Genomic DNA, 25,879 nt, shown 5'->3' with positions numbered 1-25,879 from the left:
CTGCTTATTGGGGGTATTGGGGGTTCAGTGTCTTACCCAAGGACACTTCGGCATGTAACATGGACAAGCCGGGATTCGAACTGGGATCCCTTAATCCTAAAACGATCGCTCTACCTCCTGAGCTACTGCCGCCCCGATTACAAAAGGACATTGGCCAAAAGGACGTTTTGAAATAAGTTCTATTGAAAAAAACGTTTGAATAGAACCATATCACTTATGTAAAGTTCGTTGGAAAGGGCGTCGTTGGGCGTCGCCCCAAAATATACGAAAGGAGGAAATATGGCAAAGAGGGAACGCTCTTTATTGCATCCGTTCATTCATTCCAGCCACGTTCGAAATTTGTCCAATTTATGCTGTGCTCCAAAACATCACGTGATGTTTCTCACGGAATCGAAAATGTTTTTCCTGGCCCCGACTCGCTCAGTGAACAACTTGTATCAACATTATCTCATGACTCATGGCTCCCTGCAATAACATCCTGCCAGACTTTCTCCAAAAACATCTTGCCAGATGTCTGCACACAATAGGCTATCATCAACTCCAAGGCTGCTGATTTACAGTTAATCCACAACAACTTCAACTATGATAAACATTTAATCAAAACAATTTTGCTACAGGCTCTTTATTTCAAAAGGCTGATTTTTTTTTATCTTTTAGGTCATTTTTTATTATTTTTTTAGGCCTTTTATTAATTGAATTGTGGCACCCTTGAGCTTCCATACTTGATGTGTATGGACACACACACACACAATATATAGGGCAGCACGGGAGCTGAGTGGTTAGCACGGCACAGTTCTGGGGTCATGGGTTCAAATCGAGCTACCAGCCGTCCTGTGCAGAGTTTGCATGTTCTCCCCTGTGCTTACATTGGCTATCCGTCACATAATGTCAAATTTTAGTTCCTAATCCATTTTTTGTTTTTGATATGTCTAAAAAATGTTGAGTTTATCTGTGAACTGTCCCCCCGCCCATTACTCCGATGAGAGTTCTATGGAAAACATCTGCTGGCTATCATTATAGTCACATGAATCTCTGATGTAACAATATATTTAGGGGAAAATATTCAAGAAGAAAAATAAGTTCTACTCCTTAAACAACGTTGGTTTTTGTGGTGTGAATGAGCGAGTGAGTTGTCTGTCCGAGTGAGTTGGGATGGGCTCCGGCACCCCTGCAACCCTACTGAGAATAAGTGGTGCAGATAATGGATGAATATATGATTGTGTTTTTTTCCAGTTATTAACGTTATTTTACTCGTGACATTCAGATTGTTTTTTTTCCTGCATTTATACAGCGCTTTGTAAGTCAATGAAGACCTCTCACTTTCACTTTACAATGTGCTTAACACTTTTCCCTTTTACACACTAACTAACCGATAGCAGCGTCAGCCATGCAAGGCAACTACCTGCTATCAGGGGCATTAGGGATTCAGTGTCTTGCCCAAGGACATTTCGACATATAATTTAGAGGATCTGGGAATCGAACCTGCGACCTCTTCATCTCAAGACAACACTTTACCTCTTGAGCTACTGCCGCCCCATGATCCATTTTTAGCTACAACTGAAAGCAGTTTCACAGTCTTCTTATTGTATATGGATCAAACTCATGAATTGTAACACGTCAACGTAAAAAGAGGTATGCATTTCTCTATAGTCGAAATATTTTTTTGTCAAAGGTGATGAAAATCCGATTGGTTTTGGTTTGTTCCGGTCCGTATAGCCCTGGAAGTCAATAAAACGGAAGCAAAATAAATAAATGGCCAAAGATTACATTTCAAAAAATAGATTGAACAATTCGTCAACAACACGAACACTAAATTAATTTTTCTGTTAAAAACACCATTACATCAAAGAATTGTTTTATTAACTTCATAGAAAAGATGTTCATATTTCTGTGTTGGTTATCGTCCGAATAGCCCCGCAAATTGTAGTCCAATAAACTGAATCATGTAGTTTTCTCAGCAAGAGATCCGAGAATAAAGAAAAAACATTTTTTTTTTAAATTGTATTCATTCAAAAGTATTTTTTAATTGAATATTACAACATGACCACCAATTTGCCATGAAACAAACAATACAAAGGTGACAATTTTCAAGGGAAAAGAAATACAGGAAAAAAAAGGGAAAATAACTAAAATAAAATGAAATATAATAATGATGACATGTTTAACTCGACACATAAGCATAATAAGCATATTTTCATTATTTGTTTATTTGCATTGGCTCCCTGTTGCTTAAGATGTGATTTGAAAGTTCTCTTGGTAGTATACAATGTTTATCATTTAGTATTGGGAATGTTTATCATATGTCAAGATTTAAACAAGTTTGCATTCAAGTAAAGAGACAAAAAGATCTTTGAAACCCCAAAACAAGAGCTGATAGGAAATACTTGGACACTTAAAACAATGATTACAAAGCATAATAATAAATAAACTTAATACATTTAAATTATTGATTGAAAAAAATGTATGAAGTTGTTGAATCGTGTTCGGTTACGAATAAATCTTCAAAGAGAATCACAAACTCACAATTCAAATCTTACATGTCATACAAAATAATGAAATCCACAAAAAAACTCATGCTAAAATTACTGGTCAAAAATAAGGACATTTCATCACCATCAGATTTGAAATAAATCTTGTAAAGATATCATTTTGGTTAAGTCAACTCAAAAAAACGTATGACATATTTTCACGTGTACTAAAGAAATGCTTGAAAATAATTTCGTAAAGTCGATAGTTGAACATACTGAGGAGATATTGTAGTAGGTCATGATTTTATTCATCATTCCTACAATACTTTATAATCAACAAAAGCATGCAAGCTGCATTTGAAAAAATAGTTTAAAAACTGGCAAAATAATAAAGTAGGGGAAGACATGTGAATGGCATCAAGAGTACACGAATGTTTTTTCAGTGGTAGCTGTGATTTTTTTAATGTAAATGATAATAGGATCACATATCAAGCAAAAAGATCATTTTTAAATGACACTAGGAATAATAATTAAAGTATATTCTCACCAGCACAGTTGTGATCATGAGCTTTAACCTGACTTGAAAATCTTTGGCCGCAAACTGAACAAGTAAAAGGTTTCTCAACAGTGTGGGTTCTTGAGTGGATTTTTAAGGCACCGCTCTGGGTGAATTTTTGACCACAAACTGAGCAGGCAAAGGGTTTTTCACCAGTGTGGGTTCTTGTGTGGCTTTCCAAATTTCCTTTTTGGCTGAATTTTTTACCGCAAACCAAGCAGAGAAAGGGTTTTTCGCCAGTGTGGGTTCTTGAGTGGATTTTTAAGCTTCCATTATGACTGAATTTTTTACCGCAAACTGAGCAGGCAAAAGGTTTCTCCCCAGTGTGAGTTCTTGTGTGCATTCTTAAGTGTGATTTATCGGTGAATTTTTGACCACATATTGAGCAGGCCAAAGGTTTTTCACCAGTGTGGGTTCTCGTGTGGATTTTTAATCTTTCTTTTTGACTGAAGTTTTGACCACAAACTGAGCATGTAAATGGTTTTTCACCAGTGTGGGTTCGAGTATGGATTTTTAAGTTTGATTTCAAGCTGAATTTTTGACCACAAACTACGCAGGGAAACGGTTTCTCACCAGTGTGGGTTCTTGTGTGTTTTTTCAAACTTTCTCTTTGGCTGAATTTCTGACCGCAAATCAGACAGGCAAAAGGCTTCTCACCAGTGTGGGTTCTTGTGTGCTTTTCCAAACTTCCTTTGTGGCTGAATTTCAGACTACAAACTGAGCAGGCAAAGGGTTTTTCACCAGTGTGGGTTCTTGTGTGGCTTTTCAAACTTTTTTTTTGGTTGAATTTTTGACCACAAACTGAGCAGACAAAAAGTTTCTCATCAGTGTGGGTTCTTGTATGTACTTTTAAGGTTCCTTTATGGCTGAACGTTTGACTGCAAAATGAGCAGGAATACGGTTTCTCTCCGGTGTGGGTTCTGGTGTGGACTTTTAAGTTTGATTTAAACCTAAACTTTTGACCGCAAACTGAGCAGGCAAATGGTTTTTCGCCAGTGTGGGTCGTGGTGTGGATATTCAAACCTTCTCTACGGCTAAATCTTTGACCACAAATTGAGCAGGCAAAAGGTTTTTCGCCAGTGTGAATTCTTGTGTGGTTTTTCAAATATTCTCTCCGGCTAAAACTTTGACCACAAATTGAGCAGACAAACGGTTTTTCACCAGTGTGGGTTCTTCTGTGGTTTTTCAGACTTCCTTTATGGCTGAATTTTTGACTGCAAACTGAGCAGGAATAAGGTGTCTCACCAGTGTGGACCGCCATAGGAGATTTCAAATGATATTTGTGTCTCAACTGTGAACATTTGTGATATGTGTTGTCCCCTTCCGACTGATTGTCGCCATCATTCTGGGCAGAGTCGCTCGTGTCGTCATCACCGATTGTCCCAGAGCTTCTGCTTGGAGACACCTTCTCCATGTTCTCTTCATGTTGATCTTCGGAGGATAAACAGGCAACAGTCACAGGAAACTCTCTTAAATGTTCCTCCTTTTTAATAACAACAGGAACCAAGTCCACCTCTTCATTTTTAACGTGGTCAGGCTCCAAATCCTCTCTTTTCACCACAAGCAACTTTTCCTCCTGTTGCCAAGGAAGTCGATTCTCTTCACTGACGTCTGCGGAACACAAGAATGTATCAAGGTCATTTCAGAGATTGGGTCCAGACACTAAAATAGGTGACTTAAAGCAGTAGTCTGCAACCACAGAGCAACTTAAAAAGACCGGGCCACACGTAATTTTCCCCACTAACTGAGCACCGAACAAAGTTTGTGAGGTTTTACAGTGGTTTCAGTATGGAAGTGATAGTTGATCAGTTGACAAATACTGCTGACCCCTTTCGGTCAACATTGGATGCAACGGGAATAGAACCCGGATCGCGGCAGTGAAGGCACCGTTGATGAAATAAGACAAGGCAATAGATCTCGTCATCACACTATTCTTAAAACCACGTTGTCTTGCCTTTTTTATCTTGAAGGCGCACACGATTGGTCAATCGTTGTATAACTTTGTTTTGGCTAAACTTATTCCCATAATGCTCCATTATAAGATTGTACAATGTGGCACTGTAAGATAAAAAGGCGAGACAATGTAGTTCTGTGATAAAAATAGACTAATGATGAGTAGTGTTATGTTGACAAAAATATATCTAATGCCTTTTCCTATGTCATCTACATCTCTAGCGGATTAGTAAATATACAGTGCATTTAGGCTTATTATTACTATAGCTGTCATAATTACTGATTGGGCCGGTGTGCAAGGATATTGTCAGAAATGAAAGCGCTTCGAAGAATAGAAAAGGCTTACAGTCAAGCAGTTTAGTTTTTTCCCCCTGCATTTTATTCTAACAAACTTTTCCTTTTATTCTTTTTTTGAATACATTTCAATGGGACTTGGCAATGTTTATAATACAGTTAATAAATTATCTGTGCGAATTGACTGAAAATCCCCAAAGTTGAACTCTCTTAAATCGGGTAAGAAGTGAAATTACTGGCTAAAGTGTTTGTGACAGAAGCCCAAGAGTGTCAGAATTCAATACGATAATCCGTGGTTTATCGCAGAAGTTACGTTAAAAGCTAATCTCGTCATAGCTGAAATCCACCCCCAAAAAATATTATTTTCTACAATGAAATACTCTATTACCAGTGTCTGAAAGTCATGAGAAGAAGTTAGCGTACACTTTTCAGAGTTGTCTGCCCAACCATAAAGTTGCCTGCCCCATTTTTCACAGGTTGAAACACAATAAGACGACTCATCGCAAAAAAAAAAAAAAACATTGTTGCAAAGTATTAAGGATTGATCATCAGAATATATAACAGAACAACACTTTAAATTTAAGTTTATTATCAATCTACTTATAACATTCAGTGCATGTATATGACATTGCTGTTTTCCATCTGCCATCAGTATGTACCTGCATTGACTCATCTTCATTCATGCAATGTTTGCGTTGCGTCGTCTGCGACAAGCCACGTGAACTCCTCTTTCCACGATGCTCTCAATGTACGTTTACGTTTCTTAGCGTCATAAATTTTGTTAGCTTCTTTTGAATCTTCTGGAGCTGAGCTTTTGGCTTGTTTCCTAACCACTTCTCCATTTTCTAGTGCTTTCTGTGCGTCTACTTTGGAAAATGGTATGCAAATGCACGACCTTATAACGCTCAGGAAAGTCTGGAAGCACGAAGTTATTCGATGCAAGCTTCTGATTGGCTGCCGAGTATGCAAATTGTCTAACGAACCGAAATTCCGAAGTTTCCAACGAACGAAGATTTCGAAGTCGGAATAAAGAAAACGTCTGATTTAAAGAAAATAAAAACTAAAAACGAAAGATTTTTTTTTCTCGAATAAGTTGTCGGCCACCTGGGCAGACATTGTTGTGTAAGTTGTACGCCCGACGTAAAAGATGTATGCCCCGGGCATCCGGGCAGACATTATTTCAAACACTGCCATTACACACTAAACCCAAAGAAAAAACCCTATTTAGAGGATTGATCATTACGATACAGACTGTATGTAAGATCCTAAATGCCCTTATTTCTTTGTGTAAATATTGTGTAAGTTATAACTATAACCTTATCCCCCTTGTTTTATAACCTTATGTTCTCTGTTCCTTATCTTCTTGGTTTCTTTACCTCACTGTGAATGTGTGACACTAGAGTGTCAATCCCAATTTTGTTGTCATAATATGTTTACCCATTTTGTAACAATGACAATAAAGGTATATTCTATTCTAGTGTATGGCGAGGGCTCATCGTTTACCACTGAACACACATGCAAAACGTTAGCTAATAACTACTGTTAGCTTCCTCTCTTGCTTCAATTTTGTTCCATCAAGCTCCCGCTGGATTCGTTCATTCACTAAACCTCGCCAACCAACTAGGAGGCAGAATTACGGATATATAACTGGAAAAAAAATCGTTTTTTGTTTAGGTAATACCAGGCAGACAACAGGGGTTTCCCTTGGATGCAGGACTCGGAGAGGATCTGTCACGAACCAGAGGTTAGAAGTGACCGACTTCGCTAAACCCATCGATGGTCAACAGTGACGCACGTGACGTTTTAGGTCCCTGGTCTGTGCTATAGAACCTCAACAAAAAGGGTACCTAAAATGGTGCTCCAAAATCAAGAGCCTTCAGCTGGTACAAAATGCTGCAGCAAGGCTTTTAACTAAGACAAGACAGTTTGATCACATGACCCCGATTTGAGCTAACCTGCATTGGGCTCCCTGTTAGCTTAAGATATGATTTTAAGCTTCTGTTGGTATTATACAAAATCATGCATGGACATGCTCCCTGATATCTTTCAGATTTCATTTCCCCCTATGTTCCGGTCCAGAGCCTTCGCTCTAAAAACGCTGGTCTACTGGTGATCCCAAGAGCCAAGAAGTGTTCCGCAGGTACGAGAGCGTTCTCCATCCGGGCCCCGGTGCTGTGGAATGCTCTTCCTCCTGAGATTTGATCTGCAACCTCAGTGGATATTTCTAAATATAAGCTTAAAACACACTTCTACTCTATAGCATATGAATAACCTAGATTTTATGTTGACAATATCAGAGTATTATTTGCCCTCATTGAGGTTTTAGATCAGGTGATGGTATCATAATAGTCCGTGGTTTGCAATAATCTGTGGTCTGTGCAGACCTCTGAGACGCTTTGTGATTAAGGGCTGTAAAAATAAACATGACTTGACTCCCAGGGACTAAGGATATTTTTTCAAAATGGAAAACCAAAAAGGTGAGGCGTGGAAGGCCAGAATTGTGTAGTGGAAATTAGCTTTTATGTACCAAACCCTATTCAATTTTCCTTCCAGGAAAGACTAATAAAAATAACCTTAAACCACCAAGTAAAAATACAAAACTGAGGAAATCATTTCTTCCTGATACCATGAGGCTCTTTAACTCCACCCGGGGAATAAAAGCCCACATTAAACCTCACCCCCACATTTGCATATGACCCTATTTTTATTACAGTGTGTATTTTCCGTAGCACTATTTAAATATTCTATAGCAAAACGTTATATTGCGTATTTTTTGTATTCTATATATTCATCTTGTTATTTTATGTTTTTTTTTCATTTACTATTATTATCATTTCCCTTGGGTATTATAATATGAACCTATGTAAACACTATGTTCGTGAGGTGTTTGTGATATGTAACTACACAAAAGAGCTAGAACAATTAATAGATACGACAGAGACTGCTAAGCCACGCCCACCAAAATTACGGTATCCATGGATCACACGCGGAGCAAATAGAGCGGTTGAAATTACAGCGAGCGACCCTTTAGTCGCTATTCCTGATAGCATAGCCGTATCATTTATTCATCAGTAGGCAAATCTATCTCCAAAAAATGTCACAGGTTCGATTCCCGGCTCCTCCGTGTTAAATGTCGAAGTGTCCTTGGGCAAGACACTGGATCCCCATTGCCCCCGATAAGCAGGTAGGCGCCTTGCATGGCTGACTCCCTATTCGTCTGTGAGTGTGTGTGTGAATGGGTAAAGCGCTTTGGGAGGTCTTCATTGACTTGAAAAGCGCTATATAAATGCACACCATTTAACTGTACAGCGTCTTTTTTGTGCAAACAGTTAGTTTCCCTTTGTTTATTAAAGAGCAACAGTCAAACAAACCTTAAGCCCCCCCACTTAGCTAAATCAGAAATATGAAATAGAAATCAACCATATGTTGTGCAATGGACCGGAAGAGCCCATAATATGAATATAGAAATGTCGTAAAGTGACCAACCTGCTTCGTTCAACACAACTGGTAGCTGCTTGCTAATGCTAAATTGATTTAGCCGTCGATCTTCTCGCTCGTTCTCTTCTTGCGTTTCCTGAAGCTCCTCTTTCAAATGTAGATCCCCTCTTTCGCACATTGTAGCTTTTCCACACGGTTGGAGCAGAACTCTACGTCGCCAAAAACAACCTGAGAGTAACTCAGAATAACAAAGATGGCGGGCGGAAATCTAAACAAACTGCTTCCGGTTCACAAAATAGCTCGACGAAGGTTTTTTTTTATGTTTGCAGTATAAGTTTGCTATACTTTATGAAGCATCTACTTAAGATATCATTCACATTTTTCTAAAACATTTCCGACATGAAATTTAGAAAAAACTGCAAAACATATGCAAACCGTAACGTTTAGGCATTCCGCTATCTTGTGGAGTCTTTTTTAATGTCTTAATAAACAAACGCAAATACATTACCATATACAAGTCAATCATTTTGTGTAAACAGTATACTCTAATGGGTCAACAACCAAAATACCACACAATATAAAACAAATAATATGCCAAAGAGGACAACAGTTACAAAAAAATGCCAAACCGTTTACAAATATAATTGGTGTTAATCACCTTCTAGTTGTGGGAGCACTTTATGGATATCATGTGTTGTCTTCTTTCACATTGGAAGGCAATGAAAGTGATTTTTCTGACAGTGAATTTGCATTTGTGAGTGTAGAATTTAGTATTATATTTCAATGAAAGCAGGTGGTTTTATTTTGTCCGTTTGGAGACCCTTGATTTTACCTACGTCTTATTGTGGCGCCACTCTCGTGTCGGTGTTTCTTTTGGATTGCTAAGGTGAGGGTTTCTTTATTCGTTATGTAGAATGTTATCTTAACATGCTGTATATGAGATGTGTCTTAGTTTTGTATCCATCTTCGCAACATTGCTCAGATTCGCCCTGTGCTTTTTGATGCTGAAGGATTTTATACATTTGACTATAAAGGATTTTATACAATTGACTACAAATTATATTTATATTTAAATAGATATTTACTGACTGTGCCTTTATTCAATGAGCAGTGAAAGGTAGGGGCAGGCTGGTGGAGGATGTTGTTTACAGAACGGGACATACTGCTGATAAGATAATCAGCACATCCAGACGTCATTGACGCAGAAGTGGTTTTGAGTACCCCAGACATCGGGACGCTTGTCTACGAGATGGGCTCCAGCACCCCCGCGACCCTACTCAGGATAAGCGGTGCAGATAATGGATGGATGGATGGAATGTTGCAAGTGAAATCTATTTTTTTAGTTCTATTTTATTGAGGTTAAAGGAAAGAACACTCGATTATTTTCATCACATCAAACAAAACTAGAATCATCATTGCTTCTTTAAGAACTTATTAAAAAAGCTATATAAATGCAGAACATTTACATTTATTACATTTCGTATTTCCCAGAAGAAAATAAATCTCAATCTTTGTGAGTTTGTGACCCTCTTTAAATACACTTATGTCATACAAGATCACGAAATCCACATAAGTCACCATGCTTTAATAACAGGTGAAAAATAAGAAAATTGTACCTTCATTTAATTTCATTCAGATTCCAAATACATTTAGTCAACTACAAAAATTATAACATATTTACATGTGTACACAAGAAATGCTTGAAAAATACTTCAGAAGTCAATAAAGGAACCTACTGACGAGATATTGTAGGTATTGTTAGCTACCGTTATTGTTCATCGTTCCTACATAAATTTCCATTTATTTTATATACTGTGAAGAAAATAAGTATTTGAACACCCTGCTATTTCTTCCTCTTAGAAATCATGGGGTCTGAAATTTTCATCGTAGGTGCATGTCCACTGTGAGAGATAAACTAAAAAGAAATATCCAGTAGTCCCAATGCATGATTTTTTGTGTGATATAGCTGCAAATAAGTATTTGAACACCTGAGAAGGATAATATTTGGTACAGTAGCTGTTGTTTGCTATTACAAACACTCCCTGTAGTCTTTCACCAGGTTTGCACACACTGCAAGGTCCCACTCCTCCACACAGATCTTCTCAAGATCAGTCAGGTTTCTGGGCCGTTGCTGATAAACATGAAGTTTGAGCTCCCTCCAAAGATTTGATTGGGTTCATGTCTGGAGACTGGCCGGGCCATGGTAGATCCTCGATATGCTTCTCTCGGAGCCACACCTTGGTTTTCCTGGCTGTGTGCTTCGGGTCGTTGTCGTTTTGGAAAACCCAGACACGATCCATCTTCAATGCTCTGACTGAGGGAAGGAGGTTGTACCCCAAAATCTCACAATACACGGACAGCCCCAGTCATCTTCTCTTTAATGCAGTGCACTCTGCCTGTCCCATGTGGAGACAAACACCCCCAAAGCACATCCATGGTTCACAGTAAGGATGGCGTTCTTCGCATTGTACTCTTCATTCTTTTTCATGGAATTATGACCAAAAAGTTTTGATTTGGTCTCATCTGACCACAAAACTTTCTCCCATGGCTCCTCTGTGTCATCCAAATGGTCATATGCAAACTTAAAGACAGGCCTTGACATGTGCTGGTTTACGGCAGGGGAACCTTTAGTGCCATGCATGATTTTAAACCATGAGGTCTTAGTGTATTACCTACAGTAACCTTGGAAACGGTGGTCCAAGCTCTTTTCAGGTCATTGACCAACTCCTGTCGTGTAGTTTCGGGCTGATTACTCACCTTTCTTAGAATCATTGAGACCCCACGAGGTGATACCTTGCGTTAGGCTCCGCCCCAATTGAGATTGACCGTCATTTTTAGCTTTTTCAATTTTCTGATTGCTTCAACAGTGGACCTTTTTTCACCAAGCTGCTTGGCAATTGCTCCGGAGCCCTTTCCAGCCTTATGGAGGTGTATGATTTTGTCTCGGTGGCTTTGGACAGCTCTTTAGTCTTTGTTATGTTACAAATTAAAGTCTTACTGATTGTATGGGGTGGACAGTTGTATTTATGCAGCTAACGACTTCAAACAAGTGCATCTGATTTAGGCCGATAGATGGAGTGCAGTTGGACTTCTAATGGGCGGACAAACAGGTCTTTCAGGGTCAGAATTCTACATAATACACAGTTGTTCAAATACTTATTTGCAGCTGTATCACACAAATGAATTGTTAAAAAATTCATGCATTGTGACTTCTGTATTTTTCTTTTTAGTTTATCTTTCTCACAGTGGACATGCATCTACGAGGAAAATTCCAGACCACTCCATGATTTCTAAAAGGGAGAAATAGCAAAATAGCACCGTGTTCAAATACTTCAATATTTATTCACTGTAATTATTCAATTAGAGCACACAAGATGCAACACACGTTCGTTTGAAAAAACAATTGAAAAAAAATGGCATAACACAATGGGACAAGTTAAAACATGTCTGTGACATAAGTACACAAATGTGCTCATTCAGTGGTAGCTGTGATTTTTTTTTTAAATGGTTAAATGTATGTTTTCTTCAAAATAATAATTAAAATCTACCATCACACTTGTGATCCTGCGCTTTGACCTGACTTGAAAATCTTTAGCTGAAACTGAACAAGAAAAAAGGTTTCTCATCAGTTACCTCTGTGGATAAATTATTGACCATCTTGGGTGGCTTTTTGAGCTTGATTTCAGAGAGAATGTTTGACCACAAACTGAGCGGCAAAATGTTTTTTACCAGTGTGGGTTCTTGTGTGGCTTTTCCAATGTCCTTTTTTGCTGAAATTTTGACCACAAACTGAGCAGGAATAAAGTTTCTCTCCGGCGTGGGTGGTAGTGTGTCTTTTTAAGGTACCGCTCTGGGTAAATTCTTGACCACAAATTGAGCAGGCAAAAGGTTTTTCACCTGTGTGGGTTCTTGTGTGACTTTTCAAATGTCCTTTTTGGCTGAATCTCTGACCACAAAATGAGCAGGCAAAAGGTTTCTCACCAGTGTGGGTTCTTATATGGCTTTTTAAAGTTCCCTTGTGGCGAAATCTTTGACCACAAACTGAGCAGGCAAAAGGTTTTTCACCAGTGTGGGTTCTTGTATGGCTTTTCAAACTTCTTTTCTGGCTGAATTTAAGACCACAAACTGAGCAGGCAAAGGGTTTTTCACCAGTGTGTGTTTTTGTGTGGCTTTTTAAACATCTTTTTTGGCTAAATCTTAGGCCACAAACTGAGCAGGCAAATGGCTTCTCACCAGTGTGAGTTTTTGTGTGGTTCATCAAACCTACTTTTTGGCTGAAACCTAGACCACAAACTGAGCAGGGATAAGGTTTCTCACCGGTGTGGATCCTTGTGTGGATTTTTAAGTCTGGTTTCCGGCCAAATCTTTGACCGCAATCAGAGCAGGCAAAATGTTTCCCACCAGTGTGAGTTCTTGTGTGGTTTATCAAATATCCTTTATGGCTGAATTTTAGACCACAAACTGAGCAGACAAAAGGTTTTTCCCCAGTGTGAATTATTGTATGCTTTTTCAAGTTTTCTTTCTGACCAAATCTTTGACCACAAACTGAGCAGGAAAAGGGTTTTTCACCAGTGTGGACAATCATATGGCGTTTCAAATGAGACTTGGATGAAAATGTTTTTCCACACTGTGAACATTTGTGGTCTGTGTTATCACCTTCTGACTCTTTGTCGCCATCATCGTGTACAGAGTTGGACATGTCATAGTCATCTAGAGTCCCGGAGCTTCTGCTTGGAGACACCTTTTCCTTGTTTTCTTCATGTTGCTCTTCAGATGTTAAAAGGGCCCCAGTCACCGGAAACTCTCTCAAATCTTCCTCGTCTTTGACGTCAACAGGCTCCAAATCTTCCTTTTCCTCTTTAATGTGGTCAGGCTCCAAATTTTCCTCCTTTTTAATGTGATCAGGCTCCAAATGCTTCTTTTTGACGCAAGGCAACTTTGTCTCCTGTTGCCAAGGAAGAAGACTCTCTTGACCAACCTCTGCATGACACAAGACACACTTAGTTGTGGAAAATCTACACACACAAAACAATGTACTTTTTACAGCATATCCATCACTACAAAAATATTTTCAGCATATCTGAAAATGATAAATAAATAATCAACTTTAAATAAATAAATCACAGGATTTACAGCAATACGGTCAATGGTTTCCATTTATATAACACTTTAAGTCACAGTGCTCTACAATATGCTTCACACTTACCCGTTCGTTGTTATTAAAACTAAACTAACTGCTCAGGACCCTCCTAGACCAGGGGTCTCAGATCAAATTTTTAGGGTGGGCCTCTGGAGCTAGGGTCCAGGTGAGACTGGGCCAAATCGGGTTTTCCACAAGAAAAGCTCTGAAAACACTCCACTGTTCTCAAATAACTTTTATAAACTGTACAAGACAAATTGAGGTATAAAAATAAAAAAGATTAGGAATTAATGTAAAAATATGAATGAAAATATGTAGTATATATGAATATACTTTGCATGGACTTTACTTAGATTAAATCATCTCAATTATTTTCTGTCAAACTCATTTGACCTAGTGGCCGCTGGAGGCAGAGCCTGGGTGAGCTTGGGCCGCATCAGGCTTTCCACAAGAAAAGCGCTGATAAAACAATCCCATGTTCTCGAATTCCTTTATTTTTACACAAAATAATGAAATAAATAATTGACCATACAGAAGATACAGATGACTAAAGAAACACCCAATTAACCAGCTGACTGTATGTCTAATTAGAGAAGTTAATTCATTTTTATTGGTTCAAATGTCTGAAGCCAGCACGGCGGCGCAGTGGTTAGCGCATGTGCGGCACAGTTCTGAGGTGATGAGATCGAACCTCCTGTGTGGAGTTTGCATGTTCTCCCCGTGTTTGCTTGGGTTTCCTCCGGGCACTTTGGTTTCCTGCCACATTCCAAAAACATGCATGTCAGGTGAATTGGCCGGTCCGAATTGTCCCTAGGTGGGAATGAGCGAGCAAGTTCTTTGTCTCTGTGTGCCCTGCGACTGGCTGGCAACCAGTTGAGGGTGTCCCCCTGCCCACTGCCGAAGATAGCTGGGATGGGCTCCAGTACCCCCGCAACCCTACTTAGGATAAGCGGTGCAGATGATGGATGGATGTCTGAACCCGGAAGTCCCCACTTAGCACTGTCTGCAAACACAGACTGGAACGAAAGTCAGGGCTGAAGCGAATATTTTTCATATTTTCGACTACGTTTCACATTGGCAATTAGCGCCTTTGCTCTCTCCACCCCCTTCGCGATCACCCTCGACCGAAATGTCGAATAAATGTCGTCAACGCGCAGCGACGCACGCACGGACCCAGGAAACACCGATGTTGTGGCTCATTCCGACTCCCCTTCACGTGAATGCGGACCGTGTTTTTCCTATAGAACTAGTGTCGCGATCCTCGTCCGTTTAAGAAATTTTGATTGGCGTGATTAAGACAAAAAAGCGATGGTTGTCTATAAAACAACATTCACACAAACGTCACCATCACTTGAGGTGACCCAATGTAGCTAAACGCTAGAATATTTACAACCATGGGCGATTTTAGGTTCAGAACTTTGGGGGTGCTGAGCATCTAGAGTGTCATATCACTTTCCCTTTACAACATCCACATACAAACATCTTTGAGTTATGAAACTTTTGCTTGGCTTGCCTTTATTTGTATTCAGCCAGTATAAACCATAAACATGATATATACAAGAAATCATTTGACACGCGGACTCTAAATAACGATAATATAATAGATGTAAAAGAATAGAGTAATAAAGATATTGTAGTGCAGGGGTCGGGAACCTTTTTGACTCAAAGAGCCATAAAAGCAAAAAATATTAATTTTATTTTGGGTAAGAGCCACACCATATATCATGAGACAAATTTACTAAATTGCTAAACCGTCGCCCCAGACAAAAGCTTAGTCTTCAGCACATTTATTTTTGATGATTTGATCAAAATGATGAAAAGAGAATAATGCCAGAGCCCCTGTCCCAAAATCAACAAACATACCATTTTAAACTTGTGTCTTTCTTGCAATGACTCAAGATCGGTTAAACTCATTTTGACCCTTTTTTTCATACATATTGGTTTCAAAACCAGATGTAAGCAGTTATTTTGTAAAAACGTCACAACATTCTGCAAGCAGGGAGCCTGATGTGCTTATCTATGGCGCAGTCGGGGTAGGGCGAGAGATGGGAGGGAGTGCTTGCACTTTTTGCTTAGCTCCACCCATCCCTCCCACTCACCCAATCAAATAACTTCCGGTGTTTTGGCGTATTTACAGTGTGTTCTGTGGATTCATCATAAGGTACCTGAACACTGAACACAGATAATATAGTGAGGTTTTATATAACAGATTCTTTAGCGATGTACAGCCAGAACGAGTTTTTTTTTTTTTCGTGTGACACCTTGACTGTAAATTGTAGTGAAAAACGTGCCCTATATATTCTGCCAAGCACTATTTTAATGTCAGCTTTGGTTTTGCTTTGTGTGTATCTGAACAGGATTAGTAGCTTACGTTTTGGACGAGATGGAGAAAATTTGCATGCAATCAAATTTGTCTCCGAGCCACAGGTACTTATAGAAAGAGCCATATATGGCTCGCGAGCCATAGGTTCCCGACCCCTGTTGTAGTGTATAATACAAGGCAAATATATTTAGTTTAAAAAGAAATAATATGGAAATAACAAGACTAGAGTAGAATAGGTCGGAGGAACGCCGTTGGCGTAATAACACTATACATATGTAACGGGTGTAATAATAACTTTTGTTTTATTGAAATTCCTGCTGAAATATGTGTACAGTTTTTGGTAAATGTCCTGCAATGCTGAGTCCAACAGTGCCATCTGCTGGTATGGGGTGGGGTTTGGTTTTGGCTTCTAACATGTGACCAGGAGGCGGGGTTTGTTGTTAGTCTTACCAGAGAGAACTACAAAGGTAAGACATATCTTTTGGTGCTCCACAAAAGAAGTTAATTTTAAACATTATAACCCCAGCTGACAAATCTCTCACCATGCATAGTAATGTGATTGATATTGTCAAGCTGTTTAGGTTTATTTTTGTTTTGTTTCTGTTTTACTAAATATTAATTCCCCTTGTAGAGATCAAAGAGATCAGACCCAGCAGAAAAAGCTAATGTTGTGACTCATCCATTTGCAGGTAAATTGTACCCATTTTTATACTCATTATTGTTTTTATTCCTATTTTCTCATATACATTAAAAAAGGATGATGTTGGTTAAAATTCAGACTAAAGAAAAACATGTTGAATTCATTCTAAACGTTAAAAATCCACTATACGATCTCTTGTTAAAAGTATCTTGTTAAAATGTAAAGATGTAAAAATTTATTGTGATATTCTAAAATGTATTTTCTGTAAAGTGAAAAGAAAGCTCTTTGATATGCTTTGTTGTGAGTCTTACCAGAGAGAACTACAAAGAGACCAAAGAGATCAGACCCAGCAGAAAAAGCTAATGTTGTGACTCATCCATTTGCAGTAACTGTAATAAAAACCTCATCATCCAGTCCAGCGTGAATGTGGATCTCTTGTGGGACAAGTACACCGCGGTTACACATGATAACCTAATCATTTCTCGTTGAACATGCGCATAGCGGAAGGGTAAAAACTCTCTTTAAGACGTGTAGTATTGCTCACAAAGGAGCGAAGACGGCGACCTGACAACAGTACCTGCGAGCAGGGTAACTGGGATCATCCATAATTTTTAGTGTCCGTTTTCTCGTTCGTTCGATGTAGATACTATGTTGGGACGGGAGGCCAGTACCTATTATTTCCTCTGCCGTCCTCACGACTGATTCCATCTTTGACGAATCTTTTTTATTGACACGAATCTTTTTTATTGACACGACCAAACCAGGCTGTGATTGACCTAGTTAAAACGGATTCAATGATAGCACAATAAAAATTGACTAGAATAAATTGACCGACTACGAAACATAGCAATTCAGCAATTAAATAATAGAAAAGTAAATAAACAAACGCAATCGGTTTTATTACCAAGAAGAAAAGAATTGACTATCATAAGAATCAGTTTCAATTAATAAACGTTTTAACAGTGAATGGTTAATAGATAATAGGTCAAAATGTGGTCAACTGATATCAGAATACATCCCAACACGGGGCTAGGAATCACATGGACGGAACCATTTCAAAGCAGGGGCCCTGAGTTGTACACATATGTTTTGCTTTCCTTTTTTCATTATTTGTTTAGCCTTTTCATCATGTTTAAGCTTATCCTGTCGTGCAATAAGAAAAATAGTTTTCAAAATACTAGAACACAAGTGGGCTTTCAGTAGCGAACTAAATTAGCCATGTGCTATAAAAGCCTAATTGCAATGCATGTTTATTGTTTGTAGTTGTTCACTGATCGCTGTGACAATTGCGACAGACCTTGCTTTTATTGGATTTCCCTGAGTAAACCACCACACCTATTAGTCATATCAATGTTGTGCAGTGGACTCGAGACGCCCGAAATAAGAAAGTTAAATGTTCTCGAAATGAAAGTGACCAACCTGCCATGTTCATCTCAACTCGTAGCTCCTTGCTAATGCTAACTTGGTTTAGTCGTCGATCTTCTCGCGCGTTCTCTTCTTGAACTTCCCGAAGCTCCTCTTTCACATTTGCTTTCCCACTCTCGCACATTTTCGGTCACCTTTAAAAGTCACCATTAACTCCTTCACAGAGTTAAATGCAGTTAAATTAACTCCACGCGACTGGAACGGGACACCACAAGGCCACAATAGCAGTAGTGTCATTGGCGAACGAAACGGCTTTAGCAGCCGGCTCTTTCAAGTCACGACGTGAGCAAGCTCCCCTTTAAAATTCTGTCTCGCTCTTCTTCTTCTTCGGGTTTAATGGCGGTTGGCATCTATCGCTTTGGTGCATTACTGCCCACTATCACCCACTACCCGTCGCCGCTTCTGTAAAAGATGGAATGAATCCTATTTAAACTCAATATGAACGTTGTCTATTTCCAGAACACGATATAGCTTCTTTCCCTCAGTTACAAAGATCCCCTAGACTCCTCCTCGGTACGTGTACCGTAATAACTCATCTACTGCGCAGGCACAATCAATTAGTGTATATGACATCTCCCCTTTTTTCTATTTAACTAATTGGCAAGAAACAGTACCCAAACAAAAAAACAGTAATAGGGTTATACATGTTAGCATTAGCATGGGTTAGCATTATAATGCGAGGAATTCGAAGTCAACAGTTTAGTTGGTTATAAGGCACAAAAACAGATCCCCAAGAAAAGTGATGGTTTAGTTAATTAAAGTTGAGGAAAAACAATTCATGATTTATGGTTGGAATTTTGGGAGTACAGAACAGTGACCTGCAGATCCTACTCCTTGGCACTCACCCGCAGAACTGAGGAAACTAAAGCCAGAGCAACTCTTATACTGCCGTGTAAAGTGGACTGAATCATTAAAATCAAGTGTTGCGTCATGTGCTAGAGCACATTCAAGGACGGGTGGGGAAAAAAACACTATAGGGCATTTGAACCCCAGTTACACATCGGAAAGGGAAAAAAACAGAATTTCTTTTTGTTATCAGTATTTTTTAAGAAGAAATGAATGGGGAAAAAAACGACAACTTCAGCACATGTGACATTTCTTAAAATGAAGTTGGCAATTTATTAGTCTTCTTTTCATCTCAGTAACAATTTTAGAGTCAAATAAAAAGACAAAAAGATCGATGAAACCCATGCACAAGGACTGATGGGAAAAAGATCAAGTTTAGCTTGGGTCCCCTTAACAACTCGGACACGTAATACAATGATTACGTCTTAAAATCAAAATAAATCAACAAATGACATTTTGATTATCAGTCAAATGTCAATGAATGAAGTTGTTGAATCGAGTCCTGTTGAAAACAAATCTCAATCTTCGAAGAGGGTCACAAATTCCAAACACGAACATTGCAGAGTCATTTAATCACACTCACATTTAAAGAGATCATCTTTGTAAAGTCATCTCAAGAAACGTATACATCATACTTCCTGAGTACACAAGAGATGCATGAAAAGTACTTCAGAAAAGTCAATAGTGGAACATACAGTACTGAGGAGATTTTGTAGTAATTAATGTTTTTATTCAGCATTCCTATTATATGTCCTCAATATAAACACTCAAAAATGCGTTCATTCAGAGGCATCTGATACTTCTGAAAATATGAGCTCATATTTAGCAGAAGGATCATTTTCAAATTCTACATACACTATATATAAAATCTCACCAGCACACTTGTGACTCCGAGCTTTAGTCTGAGTTGAAGTGTGGGTTCTTATTTTGTTTTTCAGATGTCCCTTTTGGCTGAATTTTTTACCTCAATCTGAACAGCCAAAAGGTTTTTAACCAGTGTGAATTTTTGTGTGTCTTTTTAGGTGTGCTTTCAAGCCAAATCTTTGACCACAGAAGGAGCAGGCAAAGGGTTTTTCACCAGTGTGGATTATTGTGTGTCTTTTTAGGATCCCACTCTCTGTAAATTTTTGACCGCAAACTGAGCAGGCAAAAGGTTTTTCACCTGTGTGGATTCTCGTGTGTCTTTTTAAGCTCCCACTCTCTGTGAATTTTTGACCGCAAACCAAGCAGGCAAAAGGTTTTTCACCCGTATGTGTTCTTGTGTGGCTTTTTAAAGCCCCACGATTCGTGAATTTTTGATTGCAAACTGAGCAGGCAAAAGGTTTTTCACCAGTGTGAATTCTTGAGTGCCTTTTTAAGCTCCCACTTTCTGTGAATTTTTGACTGCAAACTGAGCATGCAAAAGGTTTTTCACCAGAGTGGGTTCTTGAGTGGATTTTTAAGCTCCCACTCTCTGTGAATTTTTGACCGCAAACTGAGCAGGCGAAAGGTTTTTCACCCGTATGGGTTCTCGTGTGGCTTTTTAAAGCCCCACGATCCGGGAACTTTTTACCACAAACTGAGCAGACAAAAGGTTTTTCACCAGTGTGAATTCTTCTGTGCCTATTTAAGGTCCCCCTCTCTGTAAATTTTTGACCGCAAACTGAGCAGGCAAAAGGTTTTTCACCAGAATGGGTTCTTGTGTGTTTATTTAAATTTGATTTCAGGCCGAATCTTTGACCACAAAGTAAGCAGGCAAAGGGTTTTTCACCAGTGTGTACAATGATATGGGATTTCAGATGATGCTTGCGCCTAAAGGTTTTCCCACACTGCGAACATTTGTAATTTGCGTTATCACCTTCCGAATGTTTGTCACCATCATTGAGTGCAGAGTCAGACGTGTCGTCATCATCGGTTGTTGCGTGTTGACGGGAGCTTTTGCTTGGAGACACCTCCTCATTGTTCTCTTGATCTTGACCTTCAAAGGTTAAACTGGCCCCAGTCACAGGAAACTCTCTCAAAAGTTCTTCCTTTTTTACGTCAAAAGGCTCAAAGTCCTCCTCTTCCTTTTTAACATGATCAGGCTCCAAAATGTCGTCCTCCTTTTTTATTTTGAAAAACTCATCTTCCTCCTTCTTAACACCAGGCAACTTTTTCTCCTTTTGCCAAGGAAGAAGACTCTCTTCACTGACGTCTGCAAGACACAAGATACACAGTAGTTTTGGAAAATCTCTGTTCACACACACACACAATATATATATATATATATATATATATATATATATATATATATATATATATATATATATAGCAAAAAACTTTGCTGGACAAATTGTTTGGCACAGTTCCTACAGCAAATTATTTTCACAGCACTGTGAATGTTTTGACACTAGGGCTGCAACTCTACGATTATTTACGAACAAAATGAGGCGCAACAATCTTAAGTAACTACAGGAGGGAGACAAGCTTAAAGTGGTATGTTTGTTCATATGGGACACAGACCGTGGCATTGTTCTTATTTCATAAATGATGTCGAATCATGTGACGCCACAGTGAGATATAAATTCTGAAAAAAGTTTTAATCTAAATAGGGGTGTTTGGTTGTTTTCTGGAATTTTGTCTCAAGGTATACGGTGTGTGTCCCTCTTGTTTTCTCTCTAAAAAAACCCCAAAAACAAATATTTTGCTATTATGGCTCCTTCAGCGACAGACTGCTGTCTTAGTCTTGTTCCACGGACAGACTGAGGAGATCCTTTCTTCCTCATGCCATGAGGCTCTTTAACTCCACCCGGGGGAGTAAAAGCCCACATGAAACCCCACCCCCACATTTGCATATTAGCCTATTTTTATGACAGTGTGTATTTTTCCGTAGCACTATTTAAATACTCTTTATAGGCACGTTATATCGGGTATTTTTGTATTCTATTTATTTTATTTTTTAATTTTTCAACACAAGGATACTACTGGAAGTGTGAATTTCCCTACGGGGATGAATAAAGTATCTATCTATCTTTATGACAAAACGATTCACCACCCTTGTTCTATACATTGTCTATATGACTAAGACTCATGAGACAAGTATATCTTGCAGCTTTCATCATACCTCGAAGTCAGCATCTCACAACATACTTTACATACGTTACCTTTAACACTTGCACATTTATTCTGCCTATTGGTTTCTGCTATTATTCACAGACCAGCCACAGTATGTAGCGCTTCCATGAGTAAAGCGCTACAGGAACATCTGCTGATGCCACCACAAATAGACGAAGAGTCAAGTCTATTAGCCCACCCCACTCACTGCAGTACAATAACTTGAAAGCTGTGAGCCACAGCACAATGCACTTTACTACTCAGCCGCACTTTGATCTACATATACAACAAAGAATACAGACACGCCCCTACTTACGACCATTCGACTTATTCAAAATGGTTGATACAAACATCAGGATGTTGAAAAATCACCGGGCATTGCTGTAAGTTAGATTTTGTATCATGAGCACCTTTTTCCGAGTACAGGACAGTACTGTAGTGCTTCTTTCCGCCATGTGGCGCTATGAGAGCTCACCCAGCATCCACCCCGAAGAAGAAATCCAGCTTCTACTTCCTAGTTTGTGTGTAATTTAAACACACTGCACTTTATCTCCAGTGCGCTAAGAACTTTGACATTTTTATTGTTTAATATCTCGTGCATCCATTCAATATGATTGGTGTAAAGTGTAAAAAAAAGAGGCGAAATGTTTCTTTTGAAATGAAAGTGGAATAAGAAAGCTTGATGCGGTTGAGAAAATGATTGGATTGCTTTTTTATCGTCCATTTTTGACCACGGAGGAGGAAGTCGCCTAAATCTTGAAGCTCATCTTCCAAAAAGTAAGTTAAAACTAACTCTATTTATCTTTATAGAGCATATTATTTTATGATTTCTTTATTTTTTAGTACAAAACAATACAGTTTACTCATACAAGCCTTAAACATACTTATATAAACCCTAAACATACAAAATATAGCACAGAAGCAACTTACCAACAAATTAAACTTTGTTCGTAAGTAGAGCAGCGTCTGTATACAGTATGTTCATAGTCTTTTCCTTATTGTGCTGTGGAAAAGTATTTGCCCCCTCCTGATTCCTCCGTTTTTTGCATATTTACCACTTACAAAATTTTCTGATCATCAAACAAATATAACATGGCACAGAGACAAGCCAGAGAAATTCAAAATGCAGTTTTAAAATGCTGATTCCATTTTTAAAAACAGAATAGAATCTAAACCTACCTGGCCCTATGTGAAAATGCTAACTGCCTTCTAAACCTAATAGAAAGTTGGGGCAACTTTGGCAGCGATAACTGACAATGCTGTGGAAAATCTAACTTACAGCCATGTCCGGATATTTTTAGACATCCCGTAAAAAATGATCGTATCTGCTGTAATCCGTAAATCGAAAGTTCGTAAGTCGGGAAGCGTTTTGACTGTAGTTAAAAATGTGCCCTATATATACTGGACAGTGCCGTTACATGAATTAGTGTTGGTTTGGCACAGCGGCTGCGTGGTTAGTGCGTCTCAGTGTTCTCCCCATGTTCTCCCCATGCCTGCGTGGGATTCCTCCGGGCACTCCGGTTTCCTCCCACATTCCCAAAAACATGAATGAGCGAGTGAGTTGTCTGTCTCTGTGATTGGCTGGCAAGCAGCTGAGGGTGTCCCCTGCCCAAAGATAGTTGGGATAGGCTCCGGCACCCCCGCGACCCTACTGAGGATAAGCGGTGCAGATAATGGATGGATGTCATGCAATACAAGGTCTTCAGTCTCTTATCTTTAGTGTGTCATGAAGAATCTTTGTATGGAATCAATTTTGTCTCCAAGCCATACGTACTTATATAGGGAGCCATATATGGCTCGCATGCCATAGGTTCCCAACCCCTGCGCAAGCGCTTTCTCCCACACGGACCAAGACGAAGGCTGGAGGGTTATTCAGTGACACAAAGATTAAATTATGTTTCCAATTTAGGATTATATGATAAAATCTAAGGTTTAAAAAGAAATCTATAGGATAACACTCAGGGTTTACAGTTATAGCAACTACTTCCAACCCCTGCCGTTATGCATACCTGTCAAGCTGTACGTTTTTGCCGTACAAAGTATGTTTATTATGCATTTTACGACGTGTACGACGTACAAGATAATCTGTACGGAAAAACTCAAATTTGTCAATGATGGGTACCATTCGGTATACACCGACTATCACGAAACGGCAAATGAATCAAGTCAAACGAGTTTGCCGTGGTAGCCTCTATCTCTGTATCCTTTTGTTCGTTGCAAACGAAGCGAGCGGTTTGATGCTACTGTGCGCATACGTCTGCCGCCTGGGGATTTCCCATCATGCATCAATCCGATCACACGTGAACAAAATCTTAAAAAACATCGGATTTCATGTGTTTTTTGTTTAGTGAAAGGAAGTCCGTCTCTTTTTAGAGAACCGGCTTTTTCGGCTCAACTCATTAAAGAGAGCCGGCTCTCCAACGGCTCACTTGCTTTGATGCATTATATTACGAATTATGATGTTGTATAAAGAAGTTAAGAAAAGAAGGAAGTATAAAAGGACAAAATGAAAAAAGACTGGTTTGTGGTTATCCCTTGAATCAGTATATTACCAACGATAATTGAATGCAGAAAATGAATTACAAATTTGAATAAGAAAATGTATTATTCTACTTAATTCTATTTGCATGTATTTTTTCCTTGTAAGGTGAACGCCCAAGCGACTTCATTTTGTAACTTTTTTTATAATAAACCTGATTCATGTCGAGCAACTCAGTATCTCACAACAACATATTAATTAACAATATATATGATATAACGAAACACATGTACAATATAACATGTTAAACTACATGAATAAACACCTTGGGAAAAAATAAATGGTGTAAGATTATTTTGTATTTTGTAAGGGAAAATACGACCATTTGTAAGGGCATGGAGACCTGGAGTGCGACAGGTATGCGTTATGTAATAATTTCTTGTAAACGAAAAAGGACGAAAGGAAACGAAAGATAAAATGATGTAGTCGACTAAAACAATTTTATCTTCTAAGTCGTTAACTTGAATTTGGGGCTCATGAGCTTAAACTTGATTTCCTTTCGACGCCAACGAAATTGACGTCACCTCCTGGCAGCCGCACCGAGATTATGAAATATAAAAGTAACCAAATATATCGTAAATGGACCTCAGCAGTCCAAAATAAGATGCAAAGGCTGTTATAAAGACTAAAGTTACCGACCTTCTCCTTTCAACACAACTCGAAGCTGCTTGCTAGCTTCGTCTAGCCATCGATGTTCTCGCTCGGTCTCTTCTGGTGATCCCCACAGCTCCACTTTGAAACGTCCTTCACCTCTTTTGCACATTTTCACCACGTTTAAAGCTTACGATTGTTGTTTTTTTGGCAAAGTTAAATTGAGCTTTTCCAAACGGTCGGAGCGGAATGCTATGTAAACAAAAACAACGCCTCAGCGGCTCAAAGGACAAAGGAAGTGGGCGGAGCTCCAATCCAATAACTTCCGGTTCACCACATGCCGATTCCCTTTTCTTTTTTTTGTAGAATTAGTTTGGTATATTTTATCATACGTTTGATTTTCGAGAAGGTTTGTTCAAACCTCACTTTGTGTTTGCTGTTAAAAACGTAATATTGGAATATAATATTGTGAATGTGCTTAATTGCTGTTGAGATTGTCATGATTGTTTTCTGTTTTTAGTGTCAATAAATTTGTTCAAACCAAAAAATCAATCATCTTTTTATGACAGACTACCTATTAGTCTAGCAGTTTTG

At 38.8% G+C, this 25,879-nt stretch overlaps 3 pseudogenes across 3 annotated transcripts; all 3 read right to left on the bottom strand.

Annotated features, from left to right (window-relative positions):
• Positions 1-1,379: 1,379 nt before the first annotated feature.
• LOC148366636 (uncharacterized) lies at positions 1,380-8,949 on the bottom strand (annotated as a pseudogene). Its single transcript, XR_015850227.1, has 2 exons — positions 8,758-8,949; positions 1,380-4,635 (listed from the first exon to the last, which is right to left on the bottom strand). The product of XR_015850227.1 is annotated as an uncharacterized LOC148366636 (transcript).
• A 3,681-nt stretch (positions 8,950-12,630) lies between these two features.
• Positions 12,631-18,477, bottom strand: LOC148366635 (uncharacterized; annotated as a pseudogene). The gene is made up of 2 exons (XR_015850223.1): positions 18,232-18,477; positions 12,631-13,689 (listed from the first exon to the last, which is right to left on the bottom strand). The product of XR_015850223.1 is annotated as an uncharacterized LOC148366635 (transcript).
• An 879-nt stretch (positions 18,478-19,356) lies between these two features.
• On the bottom strand, positions 19,357-25,574 carry LOC148366634 (uncharacterized; annotated as a pseudogene). The gene is made up of 2 exons (XR_015850228.1): positions 25,334-25,574; positions 19,357-21,256 (listed from the first exon to the last, which is right to left on the bottom strand). The product of XR_015850228.1 is annotated as an uncharacterized LOC148366634 (transcript).
• Between the last annotated feature and the right edge of the window lie 305 nt (positions 25,575-25,879).

The sequence above is a fragment of the Urocampus carinirostris genome, chromosome 4 (assembly GCF_059441175.1).
Source record: "Urocampus carinirostris isolate Australia breed hairy pipefish chromosome 4, RoL_Ucar_1.0, whole genome shotgun sequence".
In the NCBI taxonomy this organism is placed as follows: Eukaryota; Metazoa; Chordata; class Actinopteri; order Syngnathiformes; family Syngnathidae; genus Urocampus; species Urocampus carinirostris.
The sequence above is the reverse complement of the archived record's forward strand: the minus strand, read 5'-3'. Positions and strand labels throughout refer to the sequence as shown.